We start from the raw sequence: 26,857 nt of genomic DNA, 5'->3' as shown, positions 1-26,857 counted from the left end.
ACACTTCTTCTTGCTTTCCCTTCTAAATGTTTTGTAAATAACGATGTTTTCCAAAACGAGTGTTGCTGCACTACATTTAGGATACGACGCGAGTTATGTGTGAATTGTCTTGTCACTGGTATTTAGCTTCTCCATGCAAATCGGGTTGTTTGTTACAGATGTGAAAATGATCTGGTTTGTTGTGTTGAGAAACATCATGTGTGTTTATGTACCATGTACTCACAACTAAGGGGGTTAAACTAACCTATAAAGCTATGCTTAGTGACATATGAGTAAAGAATGATTCTTTTCTCAGCCTGTAATGACAATGAACAGTGTGTTCACATATTAACAGGTTTTCCTGTTTTAACTGGCCGTATTAAGGGTAAAGTAGGAGGGTGGTGTTTCCCCCCGGTTCCCTGGGGACTTCTTCATCCTCCTCTCAGACATGTTGTTACACTACATTGTGTCACTGTGTGGTAGGGATACGATGTAACCCTTAGCTTGATTGCTGAGGTTGTGCTAAAACAGCTTGAGAAACTTTATTTTCCTAAAAGAAAAGATGGTTTGGTCGCTTTTCGTGTGTGCTTAGCAAGGCCTGTGGCCGATACTAATCGAGAATTATGTATTCTCTCATTATGAAAAACGGCGTTCCTCTGTAGAGTGTTTTTGCCATTTTTTGTAGGTGATGATGGGTTGTGTGTGTCATGTGACCTACAACTGGGTTGGGCTGGCCATGGCCACAGAAGCACATGTGTAAGTTTGGTACCGGGGCTCTTGGAGGGTCCTCTCTATTCTGTGTTTTTTCCTTAGTAAAAATCAGATAGCAGGTTAGCGCATGCGCTGTGTGAAGCTGTTAGCGGCATACTCTTTTTTGTCATTACATCGTATCATGGGTGTGGGGTCGTAAAGGGGTGAACTGGTAACCTTTTCTCCCCCTTTTTTCTGTTGGTCAGGGGTAAACCCACCTGTCCTTCAAGGTTTCTGTCACGTTGCGGTTCGGCACGTTACAGGGTGAGGGGGGGGGGGGAGTTTCCTGGTCCCACGCCCTGGAATATTGGGCGTGTGCACCGCAGAAATTCCCCCGCCATAGAGTACGTCACTGTGCGCGTCTCTGTTGGTAGGACTTCCGTGTGCTGTTCAGGTCCATATGATGGATCTGTTTCAGGGGGTGGTCAGGGCTCCTCCTCACGAAGCTCGTATTCGGGCCTTCTGTGAGTTGGGATTCTCCTTCCATGTGAGGGAGCCTCCTCAGAGTACAGAGCCTCCTCCTCAGATTGTCAAGGTGAGTGGAACCTCAAGAATGAGTCCTACTCTATTGTGTGTATATTCGATTCAATTCGATTATTGAGTGTGTATGGGTTCAGTGCCTCCTCCCCGGAGAGCCCTAAAACCAAACTTTTACATGGCTCAAGGTGCAATATATTCTTTTCAATCTGTACAGCTCGCGTGGGAAGTCTCTCTGGGGATTTCCGTCTCCTTCCTATGGGAGGGTGGTGGAATGTAAAAATGTGAACCATTTTTACCCCCGGCTGTGTAGACTGGGATACATACTGTTGGTGCTTCCTTCTTTTCTTTTAAAAAGAGTTGGAGTTAGGAAGTATCACACCCCTCTTGTCGTTCCCCTGGGCGCCTTGGGGATTCAATGACAGGTCTAAATAGCCTGTTCATTGATGTGGTTGTGTCCCGACGCACGCATAGTGCTAACTCGGGGTGTTCTGTAATCAGGCGACTGACTGGCACGCCTTGGTTGCTTGAGGTTAAAACAGCGTTTTTATAAAGCAACTGGGATGGAGGTTTTTCCTCTTCCGACGACCTGGTTTGGTTATCGACGGATTCTCGTTCATATCTGGGGGATGATGACGGAATGGATCTGAACATATGTAGAGGGGTCTCACGCCCTGGGGGTGGGCCACCGGGCGCGGTTCGCCCCGAACGTCTGGGTGGCGCCTTCTTTTCATGTTTAAGATCAACACGCATATCTGCCCCTTCTCCTGGAGTAGGCATGTAGGCGTGGTTAGGGCACGGGACTGGTTCTGGTCACGCTGGTCCGGATCAGTTAAACCCGTTGTCCGCCGGGGATGCAGATCTGCTGTTCTGGTACCCTGAGGGACTTGGGCTTTTTTCAGGGGGAAAAATGCCAGGTCGGTCCGGGTGTCACAGGGTTAAGCGCTATGGAGACCCTAGTTGGGTACATTTTTTACTCTGCACTGTCGTAATGGCTTACGGCCATGCCAACCTGTACACGCTCGATCTCGTCAGATCTCGGCCGCTACGCAGGTTGGTCCTGGTTAGTACTTGGTTGGGAGACCGCCTGGGAATACCAAGTACGGTGTGCTTGGGGCTAGTTCTCCATTCTTTTCGCTCCTCTCTTACGCATGGCGAAGAGGGGCCTGTTGGGGTGGTCTTTGACCTCCTCTGGTGACCCTGTGCTTCCCGTATCGCCGGGCCCGGTCCGAAGTAATGTTTCGTCGACCCGTAGGCCTGGAATAACCCTTTTTTGAAAACTGAAACACTTGTACTGCGGTATAGCCGGTGTATACCCGCAGGTGTGTTTTGGATTTTTTTCTTGAGGGGTTATAGGAACAACCACCGCATTGGGTAACACCAAGGTGGTTGATTCCCTGGTGTGTTGGAGCAGTGTCAACTCCCGGGTTACCCGGTTGAGGGTGCCCCTGCACGTTCATGACGTCTGCCAATCGTGTCAGCCTTCTCTGCCTCAACCCCTCTGGGTGGGTTTTTTTTAAATGGAGGCTTGGTCATGCAACAACGCCAGCATACGCCCCTTCCGCCGGAGCGGCTGTTTTCAGCTGACTCCTTTGGCGCATGTCTCGTCCGCAGTCTCCAGACTCAGGTTAACAGCCTGTTGCCTGGTTTTTTCCCCGGTGCGCTGCCTGCTTCCGTTGGTTGACCTTTTTTGTGTGATTACGGCCATGCTGACTGCCTGTTCTGCAGGGTCAGTGTGCCAGGCGGTGTACTGTTGGGGGGACAGGGCCCGCTCGGCTGAGGGGCCTTTGTCCGGATACGCTGGCGATGTGGGGGCCGGGGTCACTAAGTGACCACCTGGTGGGGTCTTGATGCTGGCATCGTGGACTTCTCCGGGCCCCCGTTCCAGGGGGTCCAGTCCCTTTAGTGGGTCTGGGCCTTCCTGCGCGCTCCGCTGCTACGGCCTTGCCACAGGGTTGGGTTTGCCCTTGACCCCGTGATTCTGGGGGCAGTAACGAGGTTGTTCCCTCTGTTCGTTCCCGGGTGGCATGCGGGTTGTGCGTGTGTGTAGTCGTGGGGTCAGGCCACGGTCTGCTCACCCTGTGCGTTGAGTTGCTTGAGTGCCTCTTCGCACGGTCGGGTCCGTCGCCCTCCCGGGAAACCTCCAATAGGGGGGGTGCCCTCCATTAGGGGGGGTCGGGGGGCTCGGCCCTCCCTGTTCTGATGGTTGTGGGGGGCCTTCAGCTGGGGTGTATTTGTCGGCCGGTGGCTCCGCTCGGCCTCCCTATGTGCATGAGTGATGCCGAGCGGATCCACTAATGATACAGAACGATAGGTTATGACTATAACCAAGTTCTGTTAATTAGTGGTGACGCTCGGCATCCGACGCCGCTGCAGCCCTTGATCTCACCTTGTGGTGAAAGCTTGGGAAGGAGGAGAGCAGGTGACCACACACCTGCTTATGTAGGTGAGCTGATATAAAGGTACATTGTGGTCTTTATTCAGTGCGCGTGCACGTGTGCAAGGACAGTGCATGAGTGATGCCGAGCGTCACCACTAATTAACAGAACTTGGTTATAGTCATAACCTATCGTTATTGCTACTAGCAGCAATACCACAGAGCATGTGTGTGTGTGGGCGCAACTTGTTTGTTAGTTATGAATAAACTCTTAATATCAAATGGTAACTGTGACTATTTTGATTGACAATAAGCATAAAGCATCGAGTATATTATTGCTGTTGCCATGCTTTTAAAGATGCGTTTTAAAAATAAATTTTCCTCCACGCGTAATCGATCAAAATCCCTATCTCTTAGAGCGGTACAAAGATGGCTAGACCTGCTGGCATCCAAAGTGTTAAAATACCTCACTTTATTATGGTAAAGGAAAATCACAAATTGGGGCTTAATGGAAAGAATGAGAGGAGGGAAAGCTATGGACACATATACAGAGATAGACAACTGTGCTGCAACAGAGGAAAGACAACAAGAGAAAATAAAGACAATAAAAAGAAAAGTAACATACTGATATCCTGATGGTCTGTGGGCTCCTCCTTCAGCCCAGTGGAAATATCCATGGTTGGGTCTAGTGTTTCCTGAGCCTCTTCTTTCTTAATCATCAGTAGGTCGCTGGGTGGATCTGGAGCAGAGGGAGACAGCAACTAAGTACTTACAGTAGCATGGAAAAGTATTTGGCCACTTTCTGATTTCCTCTGTAATTACATCCTCCTTCCTATTGACCCAATTTGTCTAGTGTGTTCATTAGACAGGTGAAATCCTCTTTCAGTGCCTCTGTGCCCGTTTTCTTAGGCAGTTAGCCTCGCTGGTATGCGCGCCATTAGCGTTAGCCACCCTTATAGGCCTCTTTGCTTTTGGAAAGAGTGACAATTTTTTTTTTACATGTTGTGCATTCGACTAAGAGGTTGGCAGTCGACTACGGCTCCTTTCGATTGATTAGTTGACTATTCGACTAGTCGTGGTCAGCCCTAGTACCGGTAATTTGTAATCAGACGTTATTTGACTTGCCACAAATCTCACCCCACTTAGGCCCTGTCCACATGAACGTGGGGTGTTATGTAACCGTGATTTAATGTGCGCAGTTGCACTGTTCGACCACACGCAACCGGGGTTTTGGAACACTGCAACCGTGGTCTTTTAAAACCGGAGTCCAGAGTGAAGTTTTGCGCGTATCCCGGTTGCATTGGTTGCGTGTGGACATAGTAAGCGAGATTATTTCCAGTGTTTACAGCAGAGCTGTCCCAAGTAGCTGCGGCTCATGTGTTGTCAAGTTATTGTTATAAGGAACCCAGTCCAAACTACAACAGTCTGCATCCTAGTGTTGTCAAAAATATCAAAAAATCGATACATATCGATTCTGAATATTTAAAATGGTTTCAATACTCATGGAAATGGGGCTATGGACCCAGACATGTACTACACAAGACTTCAGGCTATGGACCCAGACATGTACTACACAAGACTTCAGGCTATGGGCCGAGGTATTTTTTTCAGCCATACAATTTTTTTTGGATATACTACTTTGGAACACTTTTTTCTACAACTCAATTTCAGACCTATGTTACTCTATTTCATTAGCACTAAAAGTGAATTATCTTTATTGTGTGAATTATCTTTATTGTACTTCAGAATGTCCTCTTTCAAAAGGGACCAGGCTCATGCATGTGCTATAAATATAAGGTATAGTATTTTGGATTGCAAAAAAGAGTATGCAGTCCTCAAATTCAAGTTATAAAATGGCCACTTTTGGCGGTGCCTGTTAAGAGGTTGAGAGCTGTTGAAGTAAAAAGAAAATTCAAATAAAGAAAAAAAAACTCCTAAGCAAGAACTGTAGCTTGTCACCTCAGCCACTGAGGCACCAAAGTAGGTCTCAGCATTCATTTCAGTGCTTGTACAGATTGGAGCGTGGCCCCATTGCGTGTTGCTTTCTAACAGCGGAGGAGTGCAAGAATGTGACAATTTGACCATGTGACCGCGGCAACGCGGGAGAGCGGCAGTGCGGAAATAGGCTGTCTATTGCCATTCTCTAAGACAAACGCTAACCTTAACCAGCTCCTTAACAGCGCCTAAACTTAACCGTTCTAACCTTAACCAACTCCGAAACAATGCCTAACCTTAACCTTAACCTTAACCATGCCTAACCTTAACCTTAACCATAGAAAGAATATTGCCATTCTCTAAGACAAACTCTAACCTTAACCAGCTCCTTAACACTTTCAGCGCCACGCCTGGTTTTCCTTTTTACCGCTTGAATGCCACCATCGGCGCCAATGTTAACGTTAATATCGCCTAATCTATGTTTTAAATTATGGCTATGTGTCTAATCTGCCCATCGCATTATCAAAGACTATTTTCCAGTCAGTGCTGTGAAGGCAGATTGTTTTTTTATCGCGTCGTTGCCGTTTCAGAGCAGTTAGAAAAGCCCCCGTTTGATATAAAAAACTGCTCATTCTGGAGCATTCTATGAAAATCGTCTTTTAGTGGAATATTCCACAACGTTGATATTCGTCTGCCTTTTTATGAATCGTTTTCAAATAAACGCTAGATGATCAATATTATACGTGCACGCACGCACATTACGGCCGCGCACTGATAATCGCTCCGTTGATTTCCTCACGGACTTTTACAGTGAAACCGAAAGAAGACATTTCACAAAACAGCTTATAACTTCATCAAACTCTGATTATCCTACCACTGATAACATAGAGTCCTTACCTGACATCAGATGGTATCCAACTGGTATATTCCAATTCCTGATCACCATTCGAAAAAATCGATACGTGTTACGTTCTGGACACCGACCTCGGCCGGTGACCACCCACATTCCTGGCATATGTCACTGGGCTTGTCACCTGTCATTTCCCTGTCAATTAGTGCTGTCACTTAGGGGTGGTTCCTGATTGGCTGTCACGGGGGTGTGTGTGGTATGTTGGTATTTTGTCTCTATGTAACATACCTCTCTTCTGCTTGTCCATTGTCAGGTCTTCACTAATTGCGTTCGGGGATAACGCGGACGGTTCTACTCTGGACCTCCAATAAGCTCCCATTTACCTTATTTTACACTTGTGCTTTTAGCACTTGTTCTCTCTTAGAATTTACTCTGTGTTCTTACTATTAAAGTCGAACCTGTTCAAGAGTAAACACTCTCTGTCTCTGTGATTGCCTTCACCCATTGGATTTCACCTACCTGCATTCTGACAGAAGACCTGACCATCAGAATTCCATGGAGGCCATCATGGAGATGCTCCGGACGCAGGGAGCAACCCAGACACGGATGGAGGAACATCAGCAGCTGGTCAGCGCCGAGTTAATCCGACTCAATGGGGTCGTCGGATCATCCCAAGCGGTGGCGCAGTCGGCGTTGGCCACAGCCCGACAAGCCCAAGAAGGAGTGGCTGGTGTTCAGTCGGCGGCGGGAGAAGCAGCGCTCCACGCAGAGGAGAGTCGGGGGGTGTTCGGGGTCCAGGAGCGGTCCCGCGAACCACATCTGCAGGCGCCCGCTCGCTATGACGGATCACCGGATGGTTGTCGGGAATTCATCACCCAGTGTCTACTCGTTTTCCGGCTGCAACCACGATCATTTCCATCGGAGACAGCGCAGGTAGCGTATATTATCACACTGCTCACCGGTCAAGCTCTCTCCTGGGCTACGGCGGAATTAGAGGCAGGGGCGATAATCTGCGACAGTCTGGACGCCTTTACCCGGGAATTGAGAAGAGTATTCGATACTTCCCGGGTACTCTTGATCTTCGAGGCTGGTGGTCGTCTTCTCGACTGCCGGCAGGGCCTCCGCACGGTCGCAGCTTATGCTATCAATTTTCGGATCTTGGCTCGGGAGACAGCTTGGGCGGAGAACATCTGCGTGGTTCTGTTCGTCAGGGGACTCTCAGCGCGGATGCGAGATGCTCTCTCCGCGCGTGAGATCCCCGAGCAGCTGGAAGTGCTGATCAACACCACCATCAAGATGGATAATCGGCACCGGGAGAGGGAGAAGGAGCATGTCAACAACACCCAGCCCCAGGTATGTTTTCCCTCTTCTCCTGGTGTTGATAATTCCATGCATTACACGAGTGGGCCACTGGGTGATGAATCCATGCAGCTTGGAGCGCTGTCGCTCTCGGACGACGAGAGGCAGCGCTTCATCAAAGAGCGACGCTGCTTCCGGTGCGGCCGCACCGGTCACCGCTTCGGCAGCTGTCGGGTCCAGGCTGTATCGGCTCGGCGCCAATCGGGGATGGAAGGTGCGCCGTCGGGCTTCGAAAAGTCGCCAGCAGGTGGGCTCATTCCTGCCAAAACCACGGATTCTCGTACATTTTTTGAGGTGGCGATCAACTGTGGGGGTGACATTAGGGGAACTAAGGCTCTCATTGACTCAGGGGCGGCGGGAAATTTTATTCACGTGGGATTGGTGAAGGAGTGGGGAACCCCAGTGGAGGATTTAGGGGTTCCCTTACCAGTTTATGCCCTGGACGGTCGGCCTCTGGGCAGTGGGAGCGTCACCCAGCGCACAGTTCCCTTACACATCCGGGTGGAGGGTGGGGAGTGGGAATGGGTTACATTTTTTGTCATCTTTTCCCCCTATTCTGTCATGGTGTTGGGTCATCCCTGGTTGTCGTCATGTGTTCGTGTCATTAATTGGAGCACGGGCGAACTCTCAACGGCGGCCGACGTCAAGTCGATCGTCAGCGGGAGTTTGCCCAAACCCTTGTCTCCCCCCCCCTCTTCTCTTTTGTCTCCTCCCTCTTTCTCCAGGATGGTGGGGAGCGTGGCAGATTCTGATCTACCCTCTAATCCCGATTTAATAGGGGTGCCTGAGATCTATTGGGACCTGGCGGACGTTTTTAGCAAGACGCGTGCTAAAGCACTTCCGCCTCATAGATCATACGACTGTCCCATTAATCTTCTACCCAGTACCTCCCCGCCTCGCGGGCGAATGTTCTCTCTCTCACGCCCCGAAACCTTGGCCATGAACACCTACATAGAGGAGGCATTGCTTGCGGGGCACATACGCCCTTCCACTTCCCCTGCCGGCGCTGGCTTCTTTTTTGTTGATAAAAAGGATGGGGATCAGCGCCCATGCATTGATTATAGGGGATTGAATGACGTTTCCATCAAGAACCGATATCCTTTACCCCTCATGGACACGGCCTTTGAGTGCTTACAGGGGGCACAGGTCTTTTCTAAACTTGACTTACGTAATGCATACAACCTGGTCAGGATTAGAGAGGGAGACGAGTGGAAGACTGCATTTAACACACCCAATGGGCACTATGAGTATTTGGTCATGCCCTTTGGTTTGGCTAATGCTCCGGCAGTCTTCCAAGCCCTGGTTAACGACGTGCTGCGAGACTTGATTGGGGTGTCGGTGTTTGTCTACTTAGATGATATCCTGATTTTTTCTCGCGACATGGTGCAACACCAAATGCACGTTCGGGAGGTGCTAGACCGTCTCCTCAAGCATCAACTATTCGTTAAGGCTGAGAAGTGTGTGTTTCACACGGACACCGTGTCCTTCCTGGGCTTTGTGTTGACGAAGGGCGATCTGCGCATGGATCCAGCCAAGGTGAGTGCAGTTTTGGACTGGCCACGGCCTTCGTCGCTCAAGGGGTTACAACGGTTTTTGGGCTTTGCAAATTTTTACAGGCGCTTTATTCGCAATTTTAGCGCCTTAGCCAATCCCTTAACAGCTCTCACTAAGGCCTCTCTCCCTGGCTTTGAATGGTCGCCTAGGGCTGAGTCGGCCTTCTGCGATCTTAAACATCGTTTTACATCCGCTCCTGTATTGATCCGCCATGACGCGGAGGTTCCGTTCATTGTGGAGGTGGATGCCTCTGACGTCGCGGTGGGGGGGGTGCTCTCTCAGAGATGCTTAAAGGATGGGAAAGTGCACCCGTGTGCTTTTTTTTCTCGCCGTCTGTCACCAGCCGAGCGTAATTACGACGTGGGTAATCGGGAGTTATTGGCGATCAAATTGGCACTGGAGGAGTGGAGACATTGGTTGGAGGGGGCGGCACATCCTTTCATTATTTGGACTGATCATAAGAACTTGGCTTACATCCAAGGGGCTAAACGCCTTAACGCTCGCCAGGCCAGGTGGACGTTGTTCTTCACACGATTTCGATATACCATCTCCTATAGACCCGGCTCCAAGAATATCAAACCTGACGCGTTGTCGCGCCAGTTTGATCTTCCTGGGTGGGAGGAGCAGCCCCATCCCATTATTCCACCGGCCTTGATTTTGGCACCCGTGTCTTGGGGCATAGAAAGGGTGGTAAGGTCGGCGCTAACGCGGGAGCCCGATCCTGGTGGGGGTCTTCCGGGACGGTCGTATGTTCCCAAGGTGGCGCGCTCACGCTTGCTACAGTGGGCACATGCGTCATCCCTCACCAGCCACCCAGGGGCAACCAGGACCCTGGAATTTATCCGTAGGAGGTTCTGGTGGCCGACAGTGGAGGGGGATACGCGTTCCTTTGTGGCGGCCTGTCCGGTGTGCGCACGTAGTAAGACCTCTCGACGGGCACCGGCGGGTCTCCTCCGACCACTTCCTATTCCTAAACGACCCTGGTCACACATATCTCTGGACTTTATTTCTGGTCTTCCCCTTTCGGACGGATTCACCACCATCTTGGTGGTGGTGGATCGGTTCTCTAAGGCGGCTCACTTTGTCCCTCTCCCCAAGCTTCCTTCGGCCCGGGAGACTGCTGATTTAATTATACAGCATGTTTTTCGGGTCCACGGGCTGCCAGTAGATATCGTGTCGGACCGGGGTCCTCAGTTCGCCTCCAGGTTCTGGAAGGCGTTTGCCGCCGGCCTCGGCGCCTCTGTCAGTCTGTCGTCTGGGTTCCATCCACAGTCGAACGGGCAGACGGAGAGGGTCAACCAGGATTTGGAGGGGGTCTTGAGGTGTTACGTTGCCGGTAGTCCGGCAACGTGGAGTAGGAGGTTGGCTTGGGCTGAGTACGCGCATAATACCCTTCTCTCCTCTTCTACCGGTATGTCTCCCTTTCAGTGCCAGTATGGTTTTCAACCTCCTCTGTTTCCCGAGCAGGAGCAGGAGGCGGAGGTGCCCTCGGCCCAGGCACATGTGGCTCGCTGTCGCAGGACGTGGAAACAGGTTCGGAAGGCGCTACAGAAGGTTTCGGTTAGTACCCAACGGCAGGCTAACCGTAAGCGTCGTCCGGCTCCAGTTTACCGTCCAGGGCAGCGGGTTTGGCTTTCCACCCGGGATCTCCCTCTCCGGGTGGAATCCAAGAAGCTGGCTCCTCGCTTTATAGGACCATTTAAAGTGATTCATCGGGTTAATCCAGTGGCTTACAAGCTACGACTTCCGAGCTCTATGAGGGTTCATCCGACGTTTCATGTGTCCCTGTTGAAGCCATTCCTCTCATCGCCCTTGGCCCCGCCACTGCCTGTGGTTCCTCCGCCCCGGTTTATTGGCGGTCAACTCATTTACACGGTGCGGAGGATACTGGGTTGTAGGCGGAGGGGTAGGGGGTTTCAGTTCTTGGTGGATTGGGAGGGGTACGGGATAGAAGAGCGTTCTTGGGTGCCTCAAAGGGATATTTTAGATCCCAGCCTGATCGTTGATTTCCGGCGGCTGAATCCCGAGGCTCCTAGGTGAACGTCTGGTGCCGTTCGTCGGGGGAGGGTACTGTTACGTTCTGGACACCGACCTCGGTCGGTGACCACCCACATTCCTGGCATATGTCACTGGGCTTGTCACCTGTCATTTCCCTGTCAATTAGTGCTGTCACTTAGGGGTGGTTCCTGATTGGCTGTCACGGGGGTGTGTGTGGTATGTTGGTATTTTGTCTCTATGTAACATACCTCTCTTCTGCTTGTCCATTGTCAGGTCTTCACTAATTGCGTTCGGGGATAACGCGGACGGTTCTACTCTGGACCTCCAATAAGCTCCCATTTACCTTATTTTACACTTGTGCTTTTAGCACTTGTTCTCTCTTAGAATTTACTCTGTGTTCTTACTATTAAAGTCGAACCTGTTCAAGAGTAAACACTCTCTGTCTCTGTGATTGCCTTCACCCATTGGAATTCACCTACCTGCATTCTGACAGATACGTGTATGGATCCAACGCGATACAGTAGAACTCCATGATCCGCGGGGATCTGAGGCTCCAGAATGAACTCTAGTAACCCCGGCTGGATCAGTGAACTGGAAAATGTGGAGTACCGGATTTTTTTCCCCATTCATTTTCATTGAGTCCATTCCAAAATCACTTATGTCATCTGGGAGACGACAGGGGGCGCTTTTTTCCACAGTGATCGCCGGCGCCCCTTGGCTATACTCGGGTAGGCTCGGGTGATGCAATAATTTTTCAGATCGCAAAAAAATAATAATAATAATAATTCCGAGAAATCTCGTGAGTGGCATGCAACCACCTATAAAAAAACCAGAGAAATCTCGTGAGTGGCACTGAAAGTGTTAACAGCGCCTAAACTTAACCGTTCTAACCTTAACCAACTCCGAAACAATGCCTAACCTTAACCTTAACCTTAACCATGCCTAACCTTAACCGGCGAAAGAATACACGTTAAAAAAAAAATTGATGGGATTCGAACTTGTCAACAACGGACCGCAGGACCGCTGCGCTGCCAGGTGAGCTGAGCTCCGAATGAAAATCATGGCGGATTAGGGCGGTTACATAATGCCGCAAGCTCTGCCGCTCCGCTCTGCGGTTGCCGCGCCTGCCGCGCCTGCCGCGGGGCGTGTCGCAGCCAATCAGGGAAAACGCGGAAGCAACGGCAGCACTGCTCCGCTGTTATTAAGCAATAGGCGGCCCCATTAGGCGTGTGGCTGACAAGCCAGAGCTCAGTATGGAGAACAGCATGGATTGTGGTGAGAAAGGACTCTGCCCTTCAACAACAGGGCTTACCCTTAAATTATTACCGTTCACTTCAAGAAGCACAATAAAATAAATAATACAACATAATAATGATTATTATTATAACACTAATTATAACAATAAATAACAATAATAATAACAATAAATAACGATAATAATACAATAATAACAATAATTGTTAGTAAAGTACAGAATAACTGTAGGAGTAAGTGTTGCTTTAGGCCCTTCTCACAGTGGTCATTTTAACATGTCATCACAGGTGTAATTAAGAACATTAATTATGGTCCCATTCCATTTAAATGTGTCACAACCATTCCGACAGGACAGCGTGCAAAACACCAGGCCCTTGCACACCTATATAATATAACACCTATATATAATATCATTGCACCAGGGCCCTTGCACACCTATATATAATATCATTGCACCTGTGTTTACCAGGGCCCTTGCACACCTATATATAATATCATTGCACCTGTGTTTACCCCTGGGCCTGTGATGACCAAAACGGTCACTGTGAAAAGGTTCTATGACACATAGTTCTCAGTGAAGAACTATTACATTTGCCTCTCAAATCCCAATTATCTACCTGCTTGGCTTTAATTCTAAACGTTAACAATATATTTCCATAATGTTCCCACATTTTGTTAATAGTTTTTTATTAGTTCTTAGGTAAATATTCATTACTTGTGCCCCTCGATTCTTACCAATTATACATACTGTTGAGAAATGAATTGTGTTAATTAATTACCTGCTTGTGGAGTGGATTGTCTCTGCAGCTCGATCACCTTCACCTTCAGCTGGTTGATGTCCTTCTTGGTGGCATCTTCATTCACCTTCAGCTGGTTGATTTCTTTCTTGCTGGCACCTTCATTCACCTTCAGCTGGTTGATTTCCTGTTTCTGGATGAGCAGTTCTTTCTTGGTGGCATCTTCATTCACCTTCAGCTGGTTGATTTCCTTCTTGCTGGCACCTTCATTCACCTTCAGCTGGTTGATTTCCTGTTTCTGGATGAGCAGCTCTTTCTGGGTGGCATCTTCATTCACCTTCAGCTGGTTGATTTCCTTCTTGCTGGCACCTTCATTCACCTTCAGCTGGTTGATTTCCTGTTTCTGGATGAGCAGTTCTTTCTTGGTGGCATCTTCATTCACCTTCAGCTGGTTGATTTCCTTCTTGCTGGCATCTTCATTCACCTTCAGCTGGTTGATTTCCTTCTTGCTGGCACCTTCATTCACCTTCAGCTGGTTGATTTCCTTCTTGCTGGCATCTTCATTCACCTTCAGCTGGTTGATTTCCTTCTTGGTGGCTTCTTCATTCAACTTCAGCTGGTTGATTTCCTGTTTCAGGATGAACAGGTCATTCTTGCTGGCATCCACAGGTTCAATGGACACATATCCAAGGAACACAAAGAGGAAACAGAAAGCGGTCTTCAACATTTTGCCGGATCCTATCAGTGGAAAGTATACGATGTGTGTCTCTGTGGTTTGGGTTCTGCTTCTGCTTGTGGGCCACCTCTTCTTATACTAATACCAGTTGACTTTGAGAAGGGGGGGGGGGGTATCTTTTGTGGTGTCTGTGCTCTCAAAACAGGCTCACCAAAGAGGAACTCACGCATCAGGATCTAAACCAGTTTATTAGGGAGACAGGAACATTGATTAGCACATATCTAATCTTTTCCTCTCCTAGCAAGGTTGTTTAACATTCCAGTTAGGAACATCGTGAACATCACCGCCTAGCCAAGGTTGATTCTCCTAACGGGGCCATTTGATACTTTCAGTCATATCTGTTCTAATGTTACATGTATTTCTCTTGGTCACTTTGCTAGTCAGATTCAGTGTGTGAACACATGTTGTCTCTGACTGTAAACTGAACTTAAATTTTGTGGCCACAGATGAAATAAACTATGTTTCTATTTTTAATAACGACTCAGAATGATTTATACAAATGGCTCATCGTTTTTGTCCTTTAACACAACAAACAATTTCCCACAACAAAACACACACACACACACACACACACACACACACACACACACACACACACACACACACACACACACACAACTTTAACAAACTCACTAGAGCAGGGGTTCCCAAAGTCAGGGTCGCGACCCCCGGGAGGTGTGTGTGTGTGTGTGTGTGTGTGTGTGTGTGTGTGTGTGTGTGTGTGTGTGTGTGTGTGTGTGTGTGTGTGTGTGTGTGTGTGTGTGTGTGTGTGTGTGAGAGAGAGAGAGAGAATCTCCCCAGCATGTTTCCTCATATTTTTCAAATAGTTTTGTATAGTCTATATATACCAAGAAAGATAGTTTTGTATAGTCTATATATACCAAGAAAGATAGTTTTGTATACTCTATATATACCAAGAAAGATAGTTTTGTATAGTCTATATATACCAAGAAAGATAGTTTTGTATAGTCTATATATACCAAGAAAGATAGTTTTGTATACTCTATATATACCAAGAAAGATAGTTTTGTATAGTCTATATATACCAAGAAAGATAGTTTTGTATACTCTATATATACCAAGAAAGATAGTTTTGTATAGTCTATATATACCAAGAAAGATAGTTTTGTATACTCTATATATACCAAGAAAGATAGTTTTGTATACTCTATATATACCAAGAAAGATAGTTTTGTATAGTCTATATATACCAAGAAAGATAGTTTTGTATAGTCTATATATACCAAGAAAGATAGTTTTGTATAGTCTATATATACCAAGAAAGATAGTTTTGTATACTTTATATATACCAAGAAAGATAGTTTTGTAGTCTATATATACCAAGAAAGATAGTTTTGTATACTCTATATACAGTGGTGCGTTATTGAAATCATCTGGGCTTGCACGCACCACGTGCACGCGCTCCCGGCGCGTGGGCGCGCTCCCGCGAACACGCATTTAATGTCCCCTCGCTTGAGCACAGACTAAAGACAGTGCCTAATTGCCTCTACGAATGGAATGTAACATATGTCTTCACAACAAGTTAGGTGTGAATGTATCTGAGAACGTATTTAACGCACCTGACGACCGGCGCTATTGATATGCAAATAGCGAGTACTTATCTGGGGTTGCACAGAGCAACCCCGTCCCATGAAGAACGCATGCCTGTCTATATATACCAAGAAAGATAGTTTTGTATAGTCTATATATACCAAGAAAGAAAGTTTTGTATAGTCTATATATACCAAGAAAGATAGTTTTGTATAGTCTATATATACCAAGAAAGATAGTTTTGTATAGTCTATATATACCAAGAAAGATAGTTTTGTATAGTCTATATAAACCAAGAAAGATAGTTTTGTATAGTCTATATATACCAAGAAAGATAGTTTTGTATATTGTGGCAACCCCAAGCCACCCCTGGGCTTGGTGATTGATGGGCGCTATGTGGCGACCCAATGGCTGGGCGCTGCCCATGTTTGGGTGTCCGCTTCCGGACGCACCTGTCACTAAAGACCCATCAGAGTGATTACGTGATTAGCGAATCACGGCGCGGTGCGCCTGTTGGGGAGGGGGGACTTAATGGAGCCGAGGAGCCTCCTCTCAGTCCCCCGTAGCAGCGCAAGGCAAAAGGCCACAGAGCGGAGACGCCGCCCGGCCGACAGATCACCGCCAGCAAACCGTTATTATTTGACTAGAAAATAAAGAGCATGATTTTGGGAACTGCAACCTGTCTGTGTGTTGTTTATTCTGCCACCCCTACACCTGGAATTGCCACAGTGGTGGAGAATGCGGGCATAGTCTACTGGCAATCAGGGGTGCGGAATAAACAACAATAGACTTTATCGAAGTAGAATAAAAGAAATTAAAAAAAAAAAAAAAGAAGAAAAAAAAAATATATATTTAATATCGGAAAAAGCATGGACGCGCTGGTGCAGCAGCTCGTACAGGCGAGCATGGAACAACAGACCCGGCACGAAGAGGCCCTGCAAGAACAGAGGAAACAGACGGGGATGATCCACGCGGAGCTCCAGCGGATGGCCTCTCACCGGCGGGAGGAAGGGGCCGCCGGGACGTGGCCTAACCCCGGGCGCTTCATCCCCAAGCTGACGGAGCAGGAGGATATAGAAGCCTATCTCCTAGCGTTTGAGCGCACCGCCGGCCGGGAGGGCTGGCCAGAAGACGACTGGGGGGGACTGCTGGCCCCCTTCCTGTCGGGTAATGCGCAAAAGGCCTACCAGGACCTGCCACCGGAGCAAGCCGAGAACTACCCTCGGCTAAATCAGGACATTTTGTCCCGTTACGGCCATAGTCTGCAGTCCCGTGCGCAGCGGTTCCATGACTGGGTGTATGACGCACAGGCCTCCCCGCGCTCCCAGATGCACGACCTGGTCCGCATAAGCCGAGCCTGGCTAATGACTGACCCCGGAGGGCCCACGGTCTTGGAACGGATTGTTATGGACCGCTTTGTCAGAGCCCTCCCCTATGACACGAAGAAGCAGGCGAGTCAAGCGGACCCCCGCTCCGTGGAGCAGCTGGTGAATATTGTGGAGGCCCACCAGGTAACGCGGGAGTTACTCAAAGGGGGGCGAGGGGAAAAGCCAGAGCGGCCGAGAACAAGGAGGGGTCCCGACGAGCCCAGCCCAAGGGGCCGGGTAGGGAACGCAGGTGATCCCGAACTACCCCGAAGAAGACCGCTGTTCGACCAGGACCAAAGACGCTGCTATGACTGCGGCGAGCCCGGGCATCTCTCGTGGAACTGCCCAGGCCGGGATGTGTCCATGCCATCGGCGGCAGCTTCAGACCCCCGCGGAAAGACGTGCAATTATGGCGCAGCCTGTTGGGCCCATAAGGAAACATCGGCGACACTTTTACCCGTGCGCGTCAACGACAAAGATGCCGTAGCGCTCCTGGACTCGGGTAGTGTCATAACGCTGGTTCAGCCCCATTTGGCACACTGCGACGCAGAGGCTCCGCAAGTGTCAGTGTCCTGTGTGCACGGGGACACAAAGTTGTATCCTACAGCGCAGATCACCTTGACAACCACCAAGGGGGTCTGCTCGATGACAGCCGGCGTCATACCTAACCTGCCGGTAGCGCTGCTGATTGGTCGAGACTGCCCCCTGTATCGCCAGCTGTGCTCAGCCGTCATCTCCCCGCGCACCCCACCCTCTGCGGGTAAACCGAGGAAGAAGAAAGGGTTACGTCAGCCGAAGGTGTGTGCTCTGAACGTAACGGGGAGTGAGACTGAGACGGCATCAGATGTAGGTGACGACGCGCCGGAACCCCTGAATATACCGGGGAGTGAGACTGAGACGGCATCAGGTGTGGGTGACGACGCGCCGGCGCCCCAAGCGGGCCCCGAGACGGATAGCAGTGACGAGGACCCATTTGCGGAGTTCCCCCAGGCGGACGAGGTGGGGAGGGACCTGGCGGGTCAGTTCGGAACGGCCCAGCTGGAAGACCCAAACCTAACGCAGGCCCGGGCGAATATCAAAACCATAGATGGAAATCCGGTGGAGGGGGTGAGTAACCTGTCATATCCTCACTTTGCAATAAAAAGACAATTGCTGTACCAAGTCATAAAAAAGAATGATGAGGTTAGAGATCTGTTGCTGGTGCCGAAATTCTTTATTCCCACTGTACTCCAGCTAGCGCATTCACATATCCTCGGAGCGCACCTGGGCGTGGACAAAACCATGGAGCGCATAAGGGCGCGTTTCCATTGGCCGGGCATGAAGAGAGCGGTAGAGGACTACTGCAGGAGCTGCCCAGAGTGTCAACGCGCAGCACCAAAGGTACAATATAAAAATCCTCTGATCCCGCTGCCCATCATTGAGACCCCATTCTCAAGAATTGCCCTCGACGTGGTGGGCCCTCTAGTTAAATCGTCCCGAGGCCACCAGTATATACTGGTAATCATAGATTTTGCTACCCGTTACCCCGAAGCCATCCCGTTACGCACGGTGACGGCCAAAATTGTGGCACGGGAGCTCTTTCATTTGTTTAGTCGGGTGGGAATTGCCGACTCTATTCTCACTGATCAGGGCTCGTGCTTTATGTCGCGGGTCATGAAAGAAATGTGCAAACTGATGAAAGTGGAACAGCTGCGAACCTCCATATACCATCCCCAGACGGATGGGCTGTGCGAGCGCTTCAACAAGACCCTAAAAAGCATGCTAAGGAAGGTGATGGAGAAGGATGGGAAGAATTGGGATCAGTTGTTGCCCTTTCTGATGTTCTCTGTGCGTGAGGTCCCACAGGCTTCCACTGGCTTCTCGCCATTTGAGCTGCTCTACGCCCGCAAGCCGCGGGGTCTCCTGGACATCGCAAAGGAGATTTGGGAGGAACAGCCGTCGCCCCACCGGTCTCTCATAGAGCATGTGCAGGTAATGAGAGACAGGATGAAGGCGCTCTGGCCAGTGGTGAGAGAGCATATGCAACAGGCCCAAGACGCACAGAAGCGCATTTATGACCGGGGCGCACAGCCACAGGAGTTTAATGTGGGGGACCGGGTCCTAGTACTGGTACCGACAGCAGAGTGCAAATTCCTAGCCAAATGGCAGGGACCCTACGACATAATCGAGAAAGTGGGTCCCGTCAACTACAAGGTCCACCAGCCCGACCGTAGGAAGCATCGACAGTTATACCATGTTTTAACCTGTTGAAGAAATGGCATGCCCGGGATGTGTTGCTCTCGCCCCCCCCTCTTCCCCCTTTTGCGCAGCAGGTGGCAGAGGCGGCCGATGTTCCCATCGGGGAACAGTTGTCCCCGACCCAACGGCAGGAGCTTTGGGAGCTGGTCCAACAGAACCGGGACATGTGTTTTCGGCCACGCCGGGCCGCACCACATTGGCCCAGCACCACATCATTACCAGCCCGGGAGACAAGGTAAAGCTGAAGCCCTATCGTATCCCAGAGGCAAAAAGAGAGGCAGTCAGAAGAGAAGTGCGGGTCATGCTGGAGATGGGAGTGATTGAGGAGTCTCATAGCGGGTGGTCCAGTCCTATTGTTTTAGTGCCGAAACCCGACTCAACAACCAGGTTCTGCAATGATTTCAGGAAGCTTAATGACATTTCAAAGTTTGACGCCTATCCCATGCCTAGAGTGGATGAGCTCATTGACAGACTGGGCCTGGCCAGGTTTATCACGACACTAGACCTAACGAAGGGTTATTGGCAAGTCCCTCTGGCCCCCGCCTCGAGGGAGAAGACGGCTTTCTCCACCCCAGATGGGCTGTTTCATTATAAAGTTCTCCCGTTTGGCCTGCATGGGGCGCCATCTACCTTTCAGAGGCTGATGGACAGAGTACTACGGCCCCATCGGGAGTATGCAGCCGCATATCTCGATGACATTATCATCCACTCGTCAGATTGGGACACCCACCTCCAAAAGGTGAGAGCGGTGTTGGGTGCCCTCCGGGAGGCGGGTCTCACCGCCAACCCAAAGAAATGCAGGCTGGGACTAGAAGAGGCAGAGTACCTGGGGTTCACAATAGGCCGGGGCAATGTAAAACCGCAGAAGAGGAAAATTGATGCGATAAGGGAGTGGCCTCGCCCTTTAACCAAGAAGCAGGTCAGGACATTTAATGGGCTAGCGAGCTATTATAGGAGGTTTATCCCTAACTTTGCTGCTCGCGCTGCTCCCCTCACAGATCTGACCCAGGCGCGGCGGCCGTTCACGGTGAAGTGGACACCGGAGGCGGAGGCGGCGTTCGAGGACCTCAAGACTGCCCTCTGTTCGGGACCGGTGCTGATCTCCCCGAACTTCGACAAGGAGATGACGGTACAAACAGATGCATCAGAGGTGGGACTGGGAGCGGTCCTCTCCCAGCAACTGGAGGGTGAGGAACATCCAATTTTATATGTGAGCAGGAAGCTGCTGCCACACGAGCGCAACTATTCTGCGGTGGAGCGCGAAGGTCTGGCAATTAAGTGGGCACTGGAGACGCTCCGTTATTATCTGCTGGGGAGGCGTTTCACGCTGGTGACGGATCACGCCCCCCTCGTCTGGATGGCCAAGACAAAGGGGACCAATGCCAGGGTGACTCGATGGTTTCTGGAGTTGCAATCATTTAACTTTTCTGTCATTCACAGGTCAGGGGTGGCGCATGGCAACGCAGACGCCCTCTCCAGGAAGGATGCCTGTTGGGCGTCGGACGCTCTTCCCCGACGGTCGGAGCTGGAGGGGGGGTACTGTGGCAACCCCAAGCCACCCCTGGGCTTGGTGATTGATGGGCGCTATGTGGCGACCCAATGGCTGGGCGCTGCCCATGTTTGGGCGTCCGCTTCCGGACGCACCTGTCACTAAAGACCCATCAGAGTGATTACGTGATTAGCGAATCACGGCGCGCTGCGCCTGTTGGGGAGGGGGGACTTAATGGAGCCGAGGAGCCTCCTCTCAGTCCCCCGTAGCAGCGCAAGGCAAAAGGCCACAGAGCGGAGACGCCGCCCGGCCGACAGATCACCGCCAGCAAACCGTTATTATTTGACTAGAAAATAAAGAGCATGATTTTGGGAACTGCAACCTGTCTGTGTGTTGTTTATTCTGCCACCCCTACACCTGGAATTGCCACAATATGATGATTTATACAAACGGCTCATTGTTTTTTTTTGCTTCTTTTTTAGTTTAGTTTTACAGTTTGATCTGAATTTTGGGAACCAGAGAGTGCAGCCGCGCAGGGTAGAAGCAGTCCATTTCATTTAATAATAATAACTTTATTTGTATAGCACTTTTCATACAGAGGTTGCAGTTTAAAGTGCTTCACAACAGTAAAAAAATACAGGCATAAGCGAGCATAATTTTTTTTTAAATGTAATTACAAAGAGATAGAGAGGTAGCAAGGTTAGGCAAATCACAGTTATTTAGCAATACAAATAATAAAATAGAATAGATTAGATAGAGTAAAAAAGTACGGTTTGATTCAGTTTAAAATAGGCTAAAGATAATAAGATAGAACGGACAGTAAAAAAGTGTGATAAGTGTGAAAAAATATATAACAACAGAGCAGTGTATCGCTCTTAGTACATTGAGTTTCTTTACAAAGTTCTAACATACAACAGAGCATCGCTCTAACATACAACAGAGCAGTCCGTCGCTCTAACATACAACAAAGCAGTCCGTCGCGCTAACATACAACAGAGCAGTCCATCGCTCTGATTTAGAAAAGGGGAACTACACCCATTTTCAGAATTCATATATGATATTCATATGGTTTAATAATAATAATATTAACTTTATTTAATAGAACAACAGAGCAGATGTTTAAGACCAACGATGATAGTGAACATGCGCAACTCTCGCCCCGAAAATCTCAAATGTATCTATTATTTATTTATAATATTATTAATATACTTTGTGATGTCATCAAGCATACAGTCTGGAGCTGCTCCAGAGTCAGTGAATTGGGAGAGATGGTAAAGGTCAGAGGGTAAAGGTCAGAGGGTAAAGGCCAGAGGGTAAAGGCCAGACTGAGAGCATACAGGCACATTTGGGTATAAAAAAATAAAACAAACATTCTGTGGGTCCACAAAATCAGTCTCCCATTCATCGTCAATGGACCTTTTACTTGACGTCTTACTTCTCTTAGACCATGACGAAGAATATTACAATTGGGAAATGGCCATAATATATATAATATGAGAGTTTTCCCTCATCAAGGTGAGGGGTGTTTGTCAAAAGTGTTTTACACATACAGTACATGGCACAATATACTGCCGTCCCACCAATTAATGAATGAATGAATTATTTCAGCAAGAGTGCTTTTTTTAATGCTATAAATGTTATTTAAATAAATAAAATTAATAAGAAATTCAAAATGAACACTTTCACTGCCGCACTACCAAACGGTTAACCCTTTCACTGCAACAATACACAGAAGGTTAACCCTTTCACTGCCACACTGCAGAAGGTTAACCCTTTACTATCACACTACCGACGGTAACCGGAATGAATGAATTATTTCAGCAAGAGTGCCTTTTTTAATGCTATAAATGTTATTTAAATTCAAAATTATAAATGTGATTGATGTAATTTTAGACCTGTCACGATTCAGCGTCGCATCACCTGGTTTCCTTTGGGATCAGTGTAGTCTATCATCAGCTGCTCTGGGATCAGTGTAGCCTATCATCACCTGCTCTGGGATCAGTGTAGCCTATCATCACCTGCTCTGGGATCAGTGTAGCCTATCATCACCTGCTCTGGGATCAGTGTAGTCTATCATCAGCTGCTCTGGGATCAGTGTAGCCTATCATCACCTGCTCTGGGATCAGTGTAGTCTATCATCAGCTGCTCTGGGATCAGTGTAGTCTATCATCACCTGCTCTGGGATCAGTGTAGCCTATCATCACCTGCTCTGGGATCAGTGTAGCCTATCATCAGCTGCTCTGGGATCAGTGTAGCCTATCAACACCTGCTCTGGGATCAGTGTAGCAGCCTATCATCACCTGCTCTGGGAGCAGTGTAGCCTATTCATCACCTTCTTTGGGATCAGTGTAGTCTATCATCACCTGCTCTGGGATCAGTGTAGTCTATCATCACCTGCTCTGGGATCAGTGTAGCAGCCTATCATCAGCTGCTCTGGAATCAGTGTAGTCTATCATCACCTGCTCTGGGATCAGTGTAGTCTATCATCAGCTGCTCTGGGATCAGTGTAGTCTATCATCAGCTGCTCTGGGATCATTGTAGTCTATCATCAGCTGCTCTGGGATCAGTGTAGTCTATCATCAGCTGCTCTGGGATCAGTGTAGTCTATCATCAGCTGCTCTGGGATCAGTGTAGCAGTCTATCATCAGCTGCTCTGGGATCAGTGTAGTCTATCATCAGCTGCTCTGGGATCAGTGTAGTCTATCATCAGCTGCTCTGGGATCAGTGTAGTCTATCATCAGCTGCTCTGGGATCAGTGTAGCAGCCTATCATCACCTGCTCTGGGATCATAGCACGTTTTATTAACCCTTTCACCATCAGTAGTGTGATAGTAAAGGGTTAACCTTCTGTAGTGTGGCAGTGAAAGGGTTAACCTGCTGTCGTGTGGCAGTGAAAAGTTAACCTTCTGTGTATTGTGGCAGTGAAAGGGTTAACCGTTTGGTAGTGCTGCAGTGAAAGGGTTCTGTATCGTATCGCTCTCGCTCGGCATCGCTCTCTGCACTATCTCGCATACGTGCACGCGCACTGAATAAAGACCACAATGTACCTTTAATCCCAATATTCGTCTGACCACACCCCTATCAGCTTACCCATATAAGCAGGGGTGGGGCCACCCACTCTCCTCCTTCTCGCTTTCACCACAAGGAAGAAGTGCCTCGGTAGATCCCCACACTTGACACCATGATGGAAGAAAGGTTTAGGAGCAGCTTTGGGAAACAAGGATACGTTGACATCATATCTTTATTTTCTCTCTCACTATTTTCGAGAAAATACGGCGATATTGTCTTCGTACTGGAGTGTCTGGAAGATGATGATCATTCTAAAAACCCTCCACCGGTTTTCGTATTGGGAGCACGCCGCTGCATGCTTCTCAACTGCAGTTCCTTGCTGTGTTTGTTGGGGTGAAACCTGTCAGGCCACAGCTGAACTGTCGGACATGCCGCTGTTGTGAGAAGCGGTGCGTTCCAGGTTGGGTGAGTAGTGTTTGCTGGCGGGCTCCACTTGTCTGTTAGTGCTATGGGGGCTACTTGACAAAGTTTATGGAAACCGGCCCCAGGCTAGGGTCCTTTGTTCAGCCACCTAGGCGACAGAAGACCTTGGTCTGAAGACCATTATAGTTTTAACTAGTGGGCCGCGACCATTGACACTGGTGATCCCTGTGTGTTCTGGACGAGTGGATTCTCTCTGTCACCGTGTTAAGGCCCCATCTTTCATATCCAAATGAGAGTATTCCTTCACGAGGGGATATGTGCATGTAATGTGCGATAGCGGCAGATTCATGTTCAAAGTCAGCTACACAGGCCAGTTGGTACTGTGCTGATTCCGTCGGATGTGGTAAAGTCACCGTTGTGAAGCGGTGTTGACATCTTGTTTTCTCTTTTCTCTTAAAAAGTGAGGAGAGGTTCAGAACGGCGGCCTGTCTGGGTGAGTGTTATGTCATTGTTTACATGTTCATAGCTTACGGTTAGCCAGTCAGCTGTTAACTGCTGCGTTAGCCTGCTGGATCGCTGCATGGCCTGCTTAGGGCCTACTATTAGCCAGTCAGCTGTTAGCTGCGGGGCTAGCATGTCGTGGTCGCTAGGTAACGTTAGCTTGCTGCTATGGCCATGGCCTGGCGCGGGGTAGCTTAGCTTCTCGCGCGCCGCCGTGAGCTCGCTTCTGATCGCGTGCGTCGTTAGATCGGCGTCTCGCGAGCAGAAGCAGTAGCACCCGAACGGTTGGAGCGGCCGTTAGCTTGATGCTAGTCTGTTGAACGTGCTTTGATTTTAACATGTTTTACACTCTTGACCACGACGTCATCCTTGACAGGGGATGTTTTCGTCGACCCTGCCCTGAGCCAGGACGGCAAGGTTGCATCAACAGGGGACTGTAGTGCGGGTTGGGGCGGTGACGCTGCCCAGTTCGGACAACACAGGAGCGGCTGTGTTTCCTACGGTGTCTGTGACTGCACTTCGCTGATCTGCGTTCCGGGTAGGAACGGGGTTGACCAAACCTCATAACACGTCTTCTGGTTTTACTTTGCTAAATGTATTGTGAATAACGGTGTTTTTCCCAAAACGTGTGTTGCTACAATGCATTTAGGATACGTTGCGGGTTATGTGTGAGCTGTTTTTGTCACTGGCAGTTAGCTTCTCCGTGCAAACGGGATGTAATGATCTGGTTGTTGTGTGAGAAACACGGCCGTGTACTCACAACTAAGGTAACTAACCTATGAAGCTATGCTTGGTGACAAGTGAGTAAAAGAATGTTCTTTCTCAGACTGTAATGACAATGAACAGTGTGTTCACACATTAACAGGTTTTCCTGTTTTAACTGGCCGTATTGAGGGTAAAATAGGAGGATTGTGTTTCCCCCCCGGTTCCCTGGGGACTTTTTCATCCTCCTATCAGACATGTTGTGCATTAATTGTGTCTTTTGTGTGGTAGGGATACGATGTAACTCTTAGCTTGATTGCTGAGGTTGTGCTAAATCTGCTGGAGAAACTTATTTCCTAAAGGGAAATTGGTTTGGTTGCTGTCATGTGTGCTTAGCAAGGCCTGTGGTTGATACTAATCAAGAATGATGTATTCTCTCATTGTGAAAAAAACGGCGTTCCTCTGTTGAGTGTTTTTGCCATTTTTTGTAGGTGATGATGGGTTGTGTGTGTCATGTGACCTACAACTGGGTTGTACTGGCCACAGAAGCACATGTGTATGTTGGACCGGGGTTCTTAGAGCCCTCTCTATTCTGTGTTTTTCCTTAGTAAAAATCAGATAGCAGGTTAGCTCATGCGCTGTGTGGAGCTGTGAAACGCTTCATAGAGCTGACTATGACTGTGTCATATTCTCTTTTTGTCGTTACATCGTATCATGGGTGTGGGGTCGTAAAGGGGTGAACTGGTAACCTTTCCTCTCCCCATTGTTCTGTCGGTCAGGGGTACACCCCCTGTCCTTCAAGGTTCCCGTCACGTGGCGGTTCGGCACGTTACGGGGGGGGGGGGGGGGGGGGGGGAGGGAGTTCCTGGTCCCACGGCCTGGTATATTGGGCGTGTGCACCGCAGGAATTCCCCCGCCATAGAGTACGTCACCGTGCGCGTCTCTGTTGGTAGGACTTCCGTGTGCTGTTCAGGTCCATGTGATGGATCTGTTTTCAGGGGGGGTGGTCAGGGCTCCTCCTCACCAAGCGCCTATTCAGGCCTTCTGTGAGTTCGGACTCCTTCTTCCATGTGAGGAAGCCTCCATCAGAGTACAGAGCCTTCCTCCTCAGATTGTCAAAGTGAGTGGACCCTCTAGAAGGGTCCTTTTCTATTGTATGTATATTCGATTCAATTCGTTTATTGAGTGTGTATGGGTTCAGTGCCTCTTCCCCGGAGGCCCTAAAACCAGTTTTTTACATGGCTCAAGGTGCAATATATTCTTTTCAATCTGTACAGCTCGCGTGGGAAGTCTCTCTGGGGATCCCCGTCTCTTTCCTATGGGAGGGTGGTGGGATGTAAAAATGTGAAAAAATTTTACCCCGGCTGTGTAGACTGGGATACATACTGTTGATGCTTCCTTCTTTCTATTCCAGAAGTGTTGGAGTTAGGGAGTGTCACACCCCTCTTGTCGTTCCCCTGGGCGCCTTGGGGATTCAATGACAGGTCTAAATAGCCTGTTCATTGATGGGGGTGTGTCCCGACGCACGTATAGTGCTAGCTCGCTGTAAACAGGCGATTGACTGGCACGCCT

The sequence above is a fragment of the Notolepis coatsorum genome (genome assembly GCF_963971535.1).
Source record: "Notolepis coatsorum genome assembly, chromosome: 17".
NCBI lineage: Eukaryota > Metazoa > Chordata > Actinopteri > Aulopiformes > Paralepididae > Notolepis > Notolepis coatsorum.
This window is presented reverse-complemented; position numbering follows the sequence as displayed.